We start from the raw sequence: 17016 nt of genomic DNA, 5'->3' as shown, positions 1-17016 counted from the left end.
CGGCGATTCTGAATACTGTGTACTTTTTTAAATTCGGCGCCATTGGCAGCTGAGTAAACGGGAAGTGACATCATGACGTCGCTTCCGCGTTTACAACAAGAAGGCTGGAACGAAGCCGCTCGCAGCTTCGTTCCAGTCCGCCCCCAGCTGCCGAAGGCTACCGAACGGACACCGGGCCTCCCGATCGCACGGGAGGCCCGGTAACAGCGGCGGGAGGCGGCGGGAGGGGGGGATGTCCCCTCCCGCTCCTCCGGTATAACAGCCGAGCGGCTTTTAGCCGCATCGGTTGTTATACTCGGGTAGCCGATCGCCCGCTGAAAACAACGGTACCGGGATGATGCCTGCAGCTGCGAGCATCATCCCAGTATAACCCCGGAAAGCCGAGTACGCATATATGCGTACGGTCGGCGGGAAGGGGTTAAAACGTAGGCGTGGTAGCGCATCTTTCAGAAGGTGGATTTCTTGGAGGAATAGAACATCATCTTTAAGTTGTTTGGCTTCTTTCTGTATCGCAGATCTTTTAAAGGGGCTGTTTAGCCCTCTAACGTACAAATTAACAAATTTGATGGTGATCTTGAGGGTAGAAAAATGCATAGGGAGTGGCTAGTAGTGAAAACTGCTTTCCGTAAAGGAAGAAGGTCCAAGGTTGCAGATGGATATCCACAGGGTGAGTTCATCCTGTAAGGGTTATATTCTGTAGCATATCTGATAGACACTAGACAGGCCCGTTTTATTTGCTGAGGAAATTCGCAAACTGACACACCAAGTCCAGGAACTGTCTGTGCATGTAAACGCATCCCCAGCAGTAACGCAGGAGCCAGAGCCCAAAGTTAACCCGCCTGACCATTTTTCTGGTGATCCCCATGTGTTTTCTAATTTTAAAAATAGTTGTATGCTATACTTTAAGCTCAAACCACACTCCTCTGGTTCTGAAGCACAGCGGGTCAGCCTGATTATTACATGGTTGCAGGGGGATCCCCAGTCTTGGGCATTTAGTCTCCCCGCAGATGACCAATCAGAGGGTCAGTTGAAGCCTTTTTCAAAGCCTTAGGTTTACTGTATGATGATCCTGAATGTGCCCATTCAGCTGAAGCTAACCTTGGGTCATTACGTAAGGATAAACGCACCGCTGAACAATACTGTTCTGATTTCCGCTGCTGGGCACCTGACTCAGGGTGGAATGACCCAGCTCTAAGAAACCAGTTCAGGTTAGGCTTATCAGACTCCATTAACTGCTTGCTGCCCGCTCCGCCGTCATTTGAGCGTGCAGCTCTTATTCTGGGACAATGTCATATGACGGCATCCCAGAACGGCCGCTCTCGCTGGGGCGCCCAGTGTGGCGATCGCGGCCACGCCATGTTGCTAGGATATGGCGACCCCGATATGTGTAAAGAGCCACATCCGCAGCTCTTTAACCATGTGATTGGCTGTGTCCAATCACAGCCAGTCACATGTAAACAAGGAGATGCCGCTAATCGGCTCTCCTCGCCTCACACTGACAGATTGTGAGGAGAAGAGAGCCGATCAGCAGCATCTCCTCACAGGGGGACATCTAGGGATGTAATCAGGGCACTGATCATCAGTGCCCTGATTACAATAAATAAACACAGTGAAATATACAGTGCCCACAATTGCCAGCATATAGTGTCCACCAGTGGCAGCAATCAGTGCCCACCACTGCCCAGTCAGTGCTGGCAATCAGTGCCGCCTATCAGTGCTGCCCATCAATGCCCATTACTGCTGTCGATCAATGCCCATCAGTGTCGCCCATCAGTGCCACCCATCAATGCCCATCAGTGCCTATCTGTACCGCCTATCTGTGCCTATCAGTGCCCACCAGTGTCGCCTATCAGTGCCCACCAGTGTCGCCTATCAGTGCCCACCAGTGCCGCCTATTAGTGCCCATTAGTGCCACCCAACAGTGCCCATCAGTGCCACCTATCAGTGCTCATCAGTGCCACCTATCAGTGCCCATAAGTGCGGCATATTAGTGCCTCCTCATCAGTGCCACCTCATCAGTGCCCATAAGTGCCGCCTCATCAGTGCCCATAAGTGCCGCCTCATCAGTGCCCATAAGTACCACCTCATCAATGCCCACTAGGGATGGGCTGAACACCCCCCTCTTCAGTTCGCATCCAGAACATGCGAACAGGCAAAAAATTTGTTTGAACACGTGAACACCGTTAAAGTCTATGGGACACGAACATGAAAAATCAAAAGTGCTAATTTTAAAGGTTAATATGCAAGTTATTGTCATAAAAAGTGTTTGGGGACCTGGGTCCTGCCCCAGGGGACATATATTAATCAAAAAAAAAGTTTTAAAAAGGGCTGTTTTTTCGGGAGCAATGATTGTAGGAAAAAGGAAAAAAAAGGGGAAAAAAGTCATTTAAAAGTGCTAGCGCTAGTGCCGGCTATTAATGAATTGTTGGTCCCGACAATACACATAAAAGTCATTGAAAGTCATTGAAAAATTAAAAAAAAAAAAAAAAATAGTGGGGGTCCCCCAAAATTCCATTACCAGGCCCTTCAGGTCTGGTATGGATATTAAGGGGAACTCCGCGCCAGAATTTAAAAAAAAATCCACACCAGACCCTTATACGAGCACGCAACCTGGCAGGCGGCAGGAAAAGAGGGGGGAACAAGAGAGCGCCCCCCCTCCTGAACCGTTCCAGGCCACATGCCCGTCCTTTATTAAAAATAAAAAAATAAAAAAGAGATTCCAGCGATGTAATCCAATAAATCCATGCTCCTACTCCAGCGATGTAATCCAATTCTCGATCTCCAGCGATGGATGATCTCCAGCGACTCCAGCGAGGAACACAGGATTCCCGTTGCATCAGAGGGGGGCAGGGTCCCCCGTACACATCACTGGGAAACACTGGCGTTTCCCCTTGTCAGAGATGGATGGGGTCACGTGAAGGGTGGCCCCGCCCTCAGCTACATAAGAGGTGTCAAGCTAGCGCCGCGTCATTGGCTGGGTGCCTCTGGTGGAGCCAGGATCCTGTGCGTGTTCCTCGCTGGAGTCGCTGGAGATCATCCATCGCTGAAGATCGAGAATTGGATTACATAGCTGGAGTAGGAGCATGGATTTATTGGATTACATTGCTTTAATCTCTTTTTTATTTTTGATTTTTTTGATTTTTAGCCACTTCAATACCGGGCCAATTCTGACATTTCTCTCCTACATGTAAAAATCATAATTTTTTTGCTAGAAAATTACATAGAACCCCCAAACATTATATATGTTTTTTTAGCAAAGACCCTAGAGAATACAATGGTGGTTGTTGCAACTTTTTATCTCACACAGTATTTGTGCAGGAATTTTTCAAACGCGTTTTTTTGGGGAAAAAAACTGTTTTGTGTTTAAAAAAAAAACAAAACAGTAAAGTTAGCCCAATGTTTTTGCATTTTGTGAAAGATGAAGTTACGCCGAGTAAATAGATACCTAACATGTCATGCTTAAAAATTGCACACGCTCATGGAATGGCGCCAATGTTCGGTACTTAAAAATCCCCATAGGCGACGCTTGAAATTTTTTTACTGGTTACATATTTTGAGTTACAGAGGAGGTCTAGAGCCAAAATTATTGCTCTCGCTCTAACGTTCGCGGCGATACCTCACATGTATGGTTTGAACACCGTTTTCATATGTGGGCGGGACTTACGTATGCGTTCGCTTCTGCGTGCGAGCACATGGGGACAGCGGCGCTTTAAAAAAAATTTTTTTTTTTTTATTGTTAATTATATTTTTTTTTTATTTTGACACTTTTTTGAAAAAAAAAAAATTGATCACTTTTATTCCTATTACAAGGAATGTAAACATCCCTTGTAATAGCAATATGACATGTCAGGTGCTCTTAATAGTGAGATATGGGGTCAATAAGACCCCATATCTCACCACTAGGCTGGGAAGCCTGAAATAATAAAAAAAAATAAAACGATCGCCGCTTCCCAGCTGAAGCGGCGGCGTTTTTTGAATGGAGAGGCCGGGCGTGACGTCATAACATCGCGCCTGGCCTCCGACGATCATAGAGACTCCGGGGACCATCTGGTCCGCTGGAAATCTCTTTGATCTACATCCGGCGCTGGCGGATCCACTCTCCGCCTCACCGATCGTAACGGTGAGTCGGAGCAAGCACCGGAGGGCGGCGGGAGGGGGGATGTCCCCTCTCCCCTCCCATAGGAACGATCAAGCGCCAGAACGGCCGCTATAATCGTTCCTATGGTGTAGAGATTCGCCGGCTGAAACCGGCAATATCTGAATGATGTCTGTAACTACAGGCATCATTCATATATACCCGCCCAAAGCCAAGGACGTCATATGACGTCCGTGGGCTGGAAGTGGTTAATAAAGGACTTGTCCCAAGCCGTCTCTTGTGGTTTTTTAACATTTTGACGCTTTCTTTTTGTGAAATGGTAGGGATACAATGTTCCCCTTACCAATTCACATGGGGGGTCAGGATCTGTGTGTCCCCTTTGTTAAAGGGAGCTTCCAGATTCCGATAAGCCCCCCGCCCACAGACCCCCACAACCACCGGCAAGGGTTGTGGGGATGAGGCCCTTGTCCCCATCAACATGGGAACATCCTCCCCATGTTGAGGGCATGTGGCCTGGTACGGTTCAGGAGGGGCGGTGCTCTCTCATCCCCCCCTCTTTTCCTGCCGCCTGCCAGGTTGTGTGCTCGGATAAGGGTCTGGTGTGGATTTTTGGGGAACCCCACACCATTTTTTTAAAAATCTTAGCGCAGAGTTCCCCTTAAACTCTATACTAGACCTGCAGGGTCTGGTATGGATTTTTGGGGGGAACCTCACGCCATTTTTTTTTTCAATTTTGGCATGGAGTTCACCTTAATATCCATACCAGACCTGAAGGGCCTGGTAATGGAATTTTGGGGGACCCCTACGCATTTTTTTTTTTCAATGACTTTCAATGACTTTTATGTGTATTGTCAGGACCGACAATTCATTAATAACCGGCACTAGCGCTAGCACTTTTAAATTACTTTTTTTTTCCTTTAGAAATGTCATTTTGCTCTCGGACTGTTATAAACACGGGAAACATGCGCTACTTTACAGGCATACTATAGACACCCCCAAGCTACAAAATTGAAAGGAATATTTAACTTTTATTGTTTCACTTTAAGCATTATTAAAATCAATGCTCCTGAAAAAACGGCCATTTTTAAAACTTTTTTTTGCATTGATACATGTCCCCTGGGGCACGACCCAGGTCCCCAAACACTTTTTATGACAATAACTTGCATATTAACCTTTAAAATTAGCACTTTAGATTTCTCCCATAGAATTTTAAAGGGTGTTCCACGGCTTTTTGAATTTGCCGCAAACACCCCAAATTGTTCGCTGTTCGGCGAACGGGCGAACAGCAAATGTTCGATTCAAACTCATGTTCGACTCAAACAGATAGCCCATCCCTAATGCCCACCAGTTCAGCCTTTAAGTGTCCACCAGTGCTGCCTCATCAGCGCACATTAGTGAAGGGCTGAAGGCAAAAAATTACTTAGTTATAAAATTTACTGACAGCAAAAAAGTAAAAAACATTTTTTTTTCAAACTTTTTGGTCTTTTTTTTGTATAAAATAAAAACCCAGCAGCGATTAAATACCACCATAAGAAAGCTCTATTTGTGTGAAGAAAATGATAAAAATGTGTTTGGGTACAGTGTAGCATGACCGCGCAATTGTCATTAAAAGTGCGACAGCGCTGAAAGCTGAAAAATGGCTTGGGCAGGAAGGGGGTGTAAGTGCCTGGTAGGCAAATAGTTAAATACTCCTTAGTACACTACCCTGAACCGAAGTCATTGAATGAAGCCATATAAGTAGCCATCCGTATTGACAGGCGTTTACGGGAAAGGCGTACAGAGAGGCTTCTTTGCCCCCCAGAACGCTGCTCACCTCTTTTTCTTTTCCTTTGCCCTCTTAACCTTTCCAGGAGGATGAGCCCATGCAAATTGGTGCTACCCATTTATCCCCTGAGGAAAAGGCTAGAAGGAGATCTCAGGGACTCTGCTTATATTGTGGCAACCACAGCCACGATGTCGCTGACTTTCCTAATAAACCGAGAAATGCCAAGAGTCTTGTGCGAGTGGGGTCTGCTTCTATAGACCATACTGTGTCTGTTTCCCTCAGAGATGGCTTATTTGTTTCTGCACAACTTTGTTCAACCAAGTTTTCTCACCACCTCTCCACTTTCATTGATTCTGGCGCTTCTAGCAATTTCATTGATAGGGACCTAGCACACAGTCTACAGATTCCGGTGACTAAGGTGCACAGACCCTTCTCAGTCTTAGCCGTTGATAATTTTCCCTTGTCCATGGGTATGGTGACCTTGTGTATGGTACCTATTACCCTGACCATTGGGGAATTTCACAGGGAGACAATCAGCTTCTACCTCTCCTGCTTATCCCCTTATCTTGAGGTATCCCTGGCTTAAACTTCACAACCCACACATAGACTGGGCTGCAGTGGAGATTGGGTCCTGGTCCAAGACCTGCATCCAGAATTGCATTAAAACCACTGACCAGTTGCCCATGTATAACTCTCGTGTGGCCAGTACCAGTCACGTGCCTTTATTACAATCCTATTCAGATACTGATCATGACAACATTTCCAAATGTGACTACAGTTTACATAAACATGTGCCTTTATATGACTCTGTTATAACAAAATACACTGACAAGTCTATTGAATTCTCTACAGGTCACCTCTCCAGCCAATTGCCACAGCCTGAACCCTCTCCTCCTAGAAACCAAGCTTATCCGTTGTCTCGTAGCCTTGAACCCTGTTTGGAAACTTCCTCTAAGTCCTCAGAAATCGTCCCCTGTAGTCCCCTGGATTACCCCTACCTTTGCCTGTCACTAAACTCCCTTGGACGCACAGCTAGGCTAGTTTGTCCGCAAATTCAACTGTCATTACACCTGGTGATGCGATTCAGACAGTTGCTATGCCTGGCGATGCAATTCAGACAGTCGTTACACCTGGCGATGAGGCCCAGTCGGCCACTGCATCAGTTATGCCAGTCCAGCCCATGCCCATTGAACTTTCTGCTTTTTCTTGTTCAGGGCTTTCTGTAACCTGGCCTCACCCTACTTCTACTACACCCATTCTGTCCAGTCTAATGCCCCGTACACACGGTCGGATTTTCCGATGGACAATGTCCGATCGGAGCGTGTTGTCGGAAATTCCGACCGTGTGTGGGCGCCATCAGACATTTTCCATCGGATTTTCCGACACACAAAGTTGGACAGCAGGAGATAAAATTTTCCGACAACAAAATCCGATCGCGTCAATTCCGACCGTGTGTGGCCTGTTCCGACGCACAAAGTGCCACGCATGCTCAGAAGAAATTCCGACACGGGACAGCTCGTTCTGGTAAACTTAGCGTTTGCAATGGATACAGCACTTTCGTCACGCTGCAATGTTAAAAATGGTTTAATACAGCGCACTCTCTTCTTCTTTATAATGTGACAAGAATTAAGTAGTTTTGCTGCTCATATTCACACACACTTCTCACAAACTTTTATTTGTGTTTTTTTAGCGGGATTCCCTGAATATATTGTTATTAGTTGTCAAATCTGACAGTTTTATATTTTTTAATTTTTTTTTATTTTGGATTTTAAGCCTTTTTTTTTCTTTAATGTTTGGATTTTTTCCAAGGCTGATCTTTGTTCAATGTTATTTTTATTTTTACTCCAGAATATTTTTTATGTGTGTTTTGTGTGTCAAGTTACCCCAACACCATTGATATCTTTTATTATTTAATCTCCAGGAGATTGTTTGGTGTTGGTGTCCCTTGTTCATTTCACATTGTATATTTGAAATGTACCTGAATCCTCACAAACCAACTGTCATTTTTGAAGTAAAACACATAGGAGAGTATAATTCAAAACAAAAATCCTTTATTAAGGGATCAGAACCAAACAAAGAGGAAGGCAACAATGGATCAACAAGAGAAATTAGCGAAGCCTGGGACCCCCACGGCAGACATCAATTCTTCAACATCAAAATTGGTGGCCTGAGGAGTCCATATGTAAGGGAGGGCAGTCTGGTCCGGGATTCGCAGAGATCCGGATAGCAGCAGATGACATGTGTGTCCCCAGGCTGTGGTACCACAAGAGGCTGCATCTTTTGGCCGACCAGACTGAACCCAGGGCAATCGCTGTCTGGTCTTCCTTCCACGCTTCATTCCGGGCTGTGGATGTGCTGTTGGAGATGTGGCAGGAGGAGGAGTAGGACCTGGAGGAGGAGGAGGAGGACCATCCCAAAGATGTGTGTGAGGTGTAATTTGGCCCCTCATACCTTTCTCCAGAGCCTCCGATATGAGGGCCTCACACAAGGCTTTTTGGCCCTCCTCCATCCTCTGCATTTTATAGGCTATGAAAGCAGCAATGTTCTCCTGCATGGTGTGTGGTGCTCCCAGGACCTCTGTAGCCCTCCAAAAGAATGCTATAGCAGCCTCCTCTAGGGTATTCCTCCTACTGCCACTTTCTCTTTTCAGGGGGGGTGGAGGGACCTTGATATCAGCCAGCCGGCTCGGCCCGGCCACCTCCTGGCTGAGACTTCCCTGTGTATGAAAAAGGGACATAGTTTTAGTTTTTGCATCATCAATCACAATCCTAAATTAGTACTCCCAACTAACATCTAGTTAACATCATTGATTGGACAAGCAGAAATATTTAGAGGAATGCTATACCTGGCTCAATCTGGGCTCCTCCACATGTGGCCTGGAAGGCCCAGGTTGGGCGTCAGAAGCCTCAGCCGGGGGGGGAAGGAAGCGTGGAAGGAAGACTGGAGAGGGATGACCTGGGTTCAGTCTGGCCTGCCAGAAAGTGCAGCCTGTCGTAGTACAACATCCTGGGGACATAGATGTCATCTGCTGCTCCAGATCTCTGTGAATTCAGGACTTTCTTGTGCTCCCTCAGATATGTACTCCTCAGGCCACCAATTAATATCTTTAAATAGGTGATGTCTGCCGTGGGGGTCACCTGCTTCACAATTTCACACAATTGCTCCAGTGCTGCCTTTCTCTTTGCTTGGTTCTTGAAATGGGGGTGGGTAATCTCCCACAGACAGGGCAGCTCACTTAGCATATCTATGAATACTGACATGAAATCATTGTCTTTCATTAAGATATCCATGTTCACTGCAAGACACAACACAAGACAAAGCCTAATGTCAGACAAAACTCTCCTAATCTTGTTACAATATAGGCCTCAATCTAGAAGCAGTATAGGCACAAGTTTGTCTCTTACCTTCGTTCTTACGATCGGCGCGTCCAATGCTCCTTCCTCCGCTCACAGATCGTACGTAATACGCACACGTGTTACGCTTTATACACACTGCGCATGCGTGTAACTCCGCCCGCCCCTGACGTTCTTTCTAGTGTATTCCCCGCCCCTTTTCGTTCGGCGCAGTGGGTGAAGAGCACATGGCGGAGTTACAGCAGGTGCGTGCTAATTCTAGCAACGAGGAGGAGGAGGAGGAAAGGCCGGATCCAGGCACGTCCCGATCCAGAAGGAGACGTCTTAAGGCCACAAATATGTCGTTTGGGGAGATGTTGGAGATGGTCGACATCATGAGGAAGTCCGACTATGACGGAAAATATGGGCCTTACCCCAACCCCAACATCAGAAAGGCCAAGATCATGGCGAAAGTGGTCAGGAGTCTTGAGAGGAATTTCAGGGTACGAAGATCAAAAGATCAGCTCAGGAAGCGGTGGTCGGACCTGAAGTTGAGAGGGCCAGAGCAGTACCGAAAGATCCGGAGAGTGCTGCAAAAAAGTAAGTAGTTGTGCTGTGTTCCTATTCTTTCTGTCTTTATTACGTTCGTTCTGCTCCATATGCTTTTATTAATTGTAACGTTTAAAAAGGTCAACTTTAATGTTCATGGGCCCATTATTCGTTCGTATCAAACATTTTTCTTTCGGCCTCTAGAACACCATTGTTTAGGCCATATGCATTTTCACACATTTTTGGGGGCCTACTTGGATGCCAAATATTTGTTTGTGTAGATGGGTTTGTTACTAGAATGAAATGCAAACTAGATTGTGTGTAAAGAGAGGACAATGAGCAGCTGTTTTCACATCTGGACACTGGAGCACTAGTGTGGGACCCCAGAACACCATTTTTATTAGGGGGGCCACACAGGTGCTCCAGTGTATACTATAGGGGGGGCTACATCTGTGAAGCTTGTACTAAACAGGTAAAGTATTGCAGCTTGACAAAGGACACTAAAAAATATACATCTTGGAACTCGGCTAAAATAGACAATTGTACCCCACTTCCAAGCAATGTTTCCTATTTCTAGTTCTGCCTTCAAATATCTGTGTGCTAAGTATACCATTTTTGTTTTACATAGGGGAGAAAAGACTCGGACACCCCTCATCCCAGGAGACCAGAGACCCCCCCCTCTGGAAGAAGGGGAAATACCAACCCAAGAAGCTGAGCAGGAGGAAGAAGAAGACGTGGTGGAGATTGGCACCACAACAGGTGAGTGTCTGCGACCACAGGCTCAGGTAAAAGAGATGGATGGTGGCAGATTTTTGAGACCTTTTTTTTGTTCTTTATCTCTTTTTAGGTGATCGTGATCCAGAACGCTTTACATCTGAAAGTGCCCAGATACTCATTGGGGAGATCATGGGGTGTAATCTCCAATTGCAAAACATCCAGCAACAAATCAGTGATGTTATTAAAAAAAATAATAACATCATTGATGTTTTGGGGCGAATTTAAACCCCACAAAATCACCTGTTTTATTTTTACAATGTTTAGAAAAGCCAAATTTGGAGGATGCACACAGTGTGCCAACATGTGCTATCTGCCATCACGGGAGATCAATGGACGCGTTTTGGGGGTGCAACCCCTTCCTCAATTATAAAGTCGCATTGAGGAAGGGCTTGTTCCCCCAGAACATGTCCCTTGATCCCCCCTGATGGCAGATAGCACATGTTGACATTCGTAAATTGGTGTGCATCTTCCAAATTTGGCTTTTCCAGGGGTGATTTCCCCCCATCTGAAAGCTATATCAAACACAGTTCCTAAATACTCATGTCTGATATAGCGTTCAGGTTTTACCATATGTGAACTTTGTAAGTTCAAGTTTTTTGGCTTTCTTGTTGGTTTTACACAGGCCTGTTTTATCTGAAATGGATATTTCGATTTTTGATAATGCTACTGCAAACATTGTTATACAACAAACATGTTGGTTTGTTTTAAAAACCTTTGGGAAATGCACATGTGATTGTGCAGGTATAAAAAAGTGCCTTACTCAAGAATGTGTGGATTATTGTCTCAACACTACAACACTTTTGGGGTGATGTAATTGCTGTTTTATGCAAAAATGGGGGTTATTTCCTAAGGGCAAATCCACTTTGCACTACAAGTGCAGGTTCAGTGCAGTTGCAAGTGCACTTGTAGTGAAATGTGTTTTTGCATTTAGGAAGTACCAGCCAACACTGTTTTTTATAAGGTTACCCAATCACGACATTTTCTGCACTCAACACATTTCTGTCAAGGTTAGCTAAAACAAACACAAGCAGTAAATGTCCACAAAGAATTTCTTTTGGTTGTTTTTTATTTGAAAAAGGTGTCACAGATTGTCTGGCATATTGATAGCCCCCCTACCTGCAAAGAACTCCAGGTAGCGTAACCGGACATCACGGGCATTCAGGGAGGGCAAGCCAGGACGGTCACTTTCAAGCGCCGTCAGTGTTGATGGATTAGGGATTCCGGCCTCAGGCCCAACTGAGCCAGCATAGTTGGCTGAATGTTTTCTTAAAAAATTATGGAGAACACAGCAGGCAAGTATTATATGGTTCAGTTTATACTCCGCCATATGGATGGGTGTCAGAAATAATCGGAACCGGCTGGCCAGGATTCCAAATGTGTTCTCCACCACTCTTCGGGCTCTGGCCAGACGGTAATTAAAAACCCTCTGTTCCGGGGTGAGGGTCCTCATCGGGAATGGCCGCATCAGGTGGTCCCCCAGCGCAAATGCTTCATCAGCAACGAACACAAATGGGAGACCTTCAACATTGTCCTCTGGAGGTGGCAAGTCCAAGCTGCCATTCTGGAGACGCCTGTAGAACTCCGTCTGGGCGATCACTCCACCATCGGACATCCGGCCATTCTTCCCCACGTCCACATACAAGAACTCGTAATTAGCCGACACCACCGCCAACATCACTATACTATTAAACCCTTTGTAATTATAATAGTACGACCCCGAGTTGGGTGGTGGGACGATGTGGACGTGTTTCCCATCAATTGCCCCTCCGCAGTTAGGAAAGTCCCACCGCTGGGCAAAGTGGGAGGCCACAGTCTGCCATTCCTGTGGCGTTGAAGTAAACTGTTGAGGAAAAAACAATAAACATTACTATTTTTTCAAAGATACATGGCAAGCAGATTATACACAAACATTATGGGGCAACCTCCAGATAGCATTTACTAGGGGGAATTTAACAAGGCCAAAGTATAAGGTACACCTATCATATTCCCCCTCCCCCCCTCTCATGGGCCGTTTCTAACATTATGGGGGGGGGGACTCTTGGACAGGTAACCCTCTTCACTTCATTGAGAGATGAATGCCTAAATAATGGGTATTACTTGGAACAGCCCCTCCTTAGTTACACTATTGGCAGACCACTGGACAGGTAAGAAGTGTCATAATACAAAGATATAAATACACACTATACACATTTGAGGACATTTGAACATTCTGCTATTACCTATCAAGATAATAATAGGATACCAAAACTTTAAACAGTACCATTGGAAAGTATACAGGCAGGCCCTTGCACTACATGCTTTGGGGAATTCATCCATACATCTGACCAGTAAAGAGGTGGGTATAGTGTGTATGGGTTTGGCAAAGTCAGCAGATAGATGATTGAGGATAGAGAATTGGGATCAGCTGACTTAGCAGTTGGGGGAGGGAGGGTTAAAAAAAATTTGGGGACACCACAAAAAAAACCCTCTGGCACTCTGCCTGAATTTAAATCAAAAATAACATTTCCAAACATTTTATTGGGTGTTTGGGGTAAAGCACTACTATGGAGCTGATAAAATACATTGTTAAGTGACTACATGAGGTGAATATAGGCCAGGAAAGACCATGCTGGGGAGGTTATTGAAGGGCAAATATGTATGAAGGACATAAAATAATAATTACCTAAAAATCCAGCATGCATGAGAACAAAGGGGACATTCACAGCATATTACAATCATGGTAATTAGGGAATGAGGGAAGAAATACAAAATATTATCAAACATTCAATACAATAAAATGTGATATAAAAGGATAAAAATCTTACCTTCATATACTCCTTCTGCAGGACCTGGATGATGGCAGAACAGGTCTCTGGGATAATGATCCCCAGAGCCTGGGGGGAGATGCCTGTCGAGAACTTCAGGTCCTGCAGGCTTCTCCCTGTGGCCAAATACCGCAAGGTAGCAACCAACCTCTGCTCCGGAGTGATGGCTTGCCTCATGCAGGTATCCTGCCTGCTGATATAGGGGGTCAGCGAAGCCAACAGACGGTGAAATACGGGGTCCGTCATCCTGAGAAAGTTCCTGAAATCATCAGGATTATTCTCACGGATCTCACGGAGCAAAGGCATATGACAGAACTGGTCACGCTGAAGCAACCAATTCTTGGTCCATGAACTCCTCCCCACCCTGTTCATGGACTGGACTTGTGTCAAGGTCAGGACCCCAACACCAAGCCCCCGCACAGCACGAACTCTACGAGGAGTACGCATACGAAACATGGCTAGAAAACGGTCGGCTGCTCAGAACGAAGTAACAGAACGCACTGAAGAACAGCAAGGCCTGTGAAGAGCGACCTGAAAAACAGCAACGAGCGGGCAAGATCGCACAGAAAACTCTGATACGAACTGACTGTACGCACTGAAGAGCAGATACAAACCCACAAGCACAATCTGAATGGCAGAAAACGATCTGAAAGCCACGAGTCTGAAAAAGTGCGAATCGTCTCTCACCAAACTTTTACTAACACGAGATTAGCAAAAGGAGCCCAAAGGGTGCCGCGCTTGGTTCTGAACCGGCCTTTTCTAGTCTCGTCGTACGTGGTGTACGTCACCGCGTTCTTGGCGATCGGAAATTCCGACAACTTTGTGCGACCGTGTGTAGGCAAAACAAGTTTGAGCCAACATCCGTCGGAAAAAATCCTAGGAATTTGTTGTCCGAATGTCCGAACAAAGTCAGACCGTGTGTACGGGGCATTAGAGGTTCAATCCACCCTTTGGATAAACTGCCTCATCCAGCCAGGTGGGGCTTTCAATCTTTTTTTCAGGGCTCTCTGTATTCCACTCATGTTTCAGCTGTCTGGCTTGACCCCTGTGATACGTCCCCTGCTAACCAGCTTGACCTCGTGGATCCACTGTCATGGCTGGCTCAGCCCTTCCTTGTTTGAGCTGGCCGCTCAGCTGTCGGCTAATTGCCAGCTCTCATCTCTCTCCACAGTTAACCAGCTGTTGTGGATCTGCTTGTCAGTCCCGCCTACTTAAAGATCTCCAGCTCACTTCATTCGTGCCTTCTTCAACCATCTCCTGCGTTCCTGTTTAAAGACTGGCTTTGCTGACATCCCTTCTGGCTCCCTATCCTGCTTGCTGTTCCTCTACTTGGATCCCTGACTTCTGGCCTGGCTGATTACCCATTCTTGTTACTGAATTCTGGCTTGGCTGATTACCCAATCTGGTTACAGGACTCTGGCTATGCTTTGGCTATGCTTACTCTATTTACCTTTTTATTTTTATTAATAAACAAGTGTGATTTTACTGTACTTCTGTCTCGGTCTGGTTCATGGTTTCTGACAGTAGGCGAAGGCCATGAATTCAGAAGATACAGTCAATCCACTTGTTGGTGATATTTTTTCCAGATTGGATAAGCAAGATCACCGCATGGATCAGTTTGCCATGGCGTTACAAACGCTCCTGAGTCACACGGCTCACCTGGAATCCCCCACTGTGGCTGCTCCGGTACAACCTGAGTTGCAGGCCGTCCCTACTGCTGTGCCAGTCTCTGTGCAGGTATTACCTCTATAAGAGGTATATCTGGTTCCGCCCCGCTTCCCCAGCAATTTGGGGGCAATCCAGTTCAATGCAGAGGATTTCTCAACCAAGTTAAAATATACTTTGAGATGCTGCCCCAGGTGTTTCCTACGGACAGAAGCAAAGTAGGGTTCCTGATATCTTTGCTTTCTAAGAAAGCCTTGGCCTAGGCTAACCCTTTATGGGAGATGCAAAAACCTGTTGTCTTGAGTTATCCTGAGTTTGTGGCCTCCTTTAAAAGGGTATTTGACGTTCCCGCATGCTCCGCTTCTGCTGCCAAGTGCCTCATGTCTATCAAACAGAGTACAAGAACTGTTGCTGACTACGCCATTGAGTTCCGTGCTCTGGCAGCAGAGTTTGCTTGGAACAATGAGGCCCTCGTGGCTACTTTTGCTCATGATCTCTTGGATTCCATCAAGGATGAGATAGCAGCCCGAGATATACCCACTGAGCTGGAGAGCTTGAGCTCATTTGCCATCCTCATTGACTCCAGACTCGGAGAAAGACTTTCTTTTAAGGAGCGCTTGCGGAAGCCTCCTGTACGTTTGCCTCCGAGCTTTGCAGTTCCGCCCGTGCTTCCCTCACCTCCCATGCCTCCTGGTACCGAGTCGGTCAGTAAAGATGAACCCATGCACTTGGGCTTCACGCGTCTCTCTGCGGATGAGAGAGCCTTTAGGAGGAGGTAGAGATTGTGCCTTTATTGTGGTCAGGCAGGTCACTTTTTGAAGTCTTGTCCTACCCGTCCTGGGAACACCCAAACCTTGAGGTCCTGTCATGGACAGACCCTAGGTGGTGTTGTGTCGTCCCCAGTTATCCAGAAGGATAAGTCCCTGGTTTCGGTCACCCTTTCTTGGGCTAAGTCGTCTATCGAGATACAGGCTTTAATCGACTCTGGGGCTGCAGGCCTGTTTATTGATGCTGCCTTTGTATCAAAGCACTCGATTCCACTGCAGCTACGTGACACTCCACTTTCCATTGAGGCTCTTGACGGAAGACCTCTACAGCCTGCCCATGAGACTCATGAGACGGTTCTGTTGTCCATGGCCATAGGGGCTCTTCACCATAAGATAATCCAATTCCAAGTGATTTCCCCTACTTAGTTTGCGCTGGTTAGTGGTTATCCTTGGTTACAGAGGCACAACCCCTCTTTTGATTGGCTCCATGCTGAGGTTCTCTCCTGGTCACCACAATGCAGTGAAACATGCTTCCGGAAGGTAGCCAAGGTCCTGTGTACCTCTTCACTCTCCTCCCTGCCAGAGGAGTACCGTGATTTTAACAATGTCTTTGACAAAGGTCAAGCCGGTAGTTTGCCTCCACACCTGTATGATTGCGCAATTGACCTTCAACCTGGTGCCAATCCCCCTCTTGGCCGTGTTTACCACTTGTCGGTCTTGGAGGATAAAGCCATGGAGGAGTATGTTGCAGAAGCACTTTCTTGGGGTTTCATCCGTAAATCCTCGTCTCCTGCTGGTGCTGGTTTCTTCTTTGTGAAGAAGAGAAGCGGTGAACTGAGACCTTGTATTGATTATAGGGGTCTCAATCGTTTCACGATTAAGAATGCCTAACCTATCCCGTTGATTACAGAGTTATTTGACTGCCTCAACGTTGCAACAGTTTTCACTAAGCTTGATCTGAGAGGGGCTTACAATCTTGTGAGGATTAAGAAGGGCGATGAGTGGAAAACTGCATTTTAATACCAGAACAGGCCATTATGAGTATCTCGTAATGCCTTTTGGCCTTTGTAACGCCCCGGCAGTTTTCCAGGAAATGACTAACGATGTCCTCCGAGATTTGTCGCAGTTATGTGTGGTGGTTTATCTCGATGATATCTTCATATTTTCCAAGTCCCCGGAGAGCCACCATACAGATGTCTGTCGTGTGCTTCAGAAATTAAGAGAGAACAATCTCTATTGTAAACTGGAGAAGTCAGGAACA

Source organism: Aquarana catesbeiana, linkage group LG02 (genome assembly GCF_042186555.1).
Source record: "Aquarana catesbeiana isolate 2022-GZ linkage group LG02, ASM4218655v1, whole genome shotgun sequence".
NCBI classification, from domain to species: Eukaryota; Metazoa; Chordata; class Amphibia; order Anura; family Ranidae; genus Aquarana; species Aquarana catesbeiana.
The sequence above is the reverse complement of the archived record's forward strand: the minus strand, read 5'-3'. Positions refer to the sequence as shown.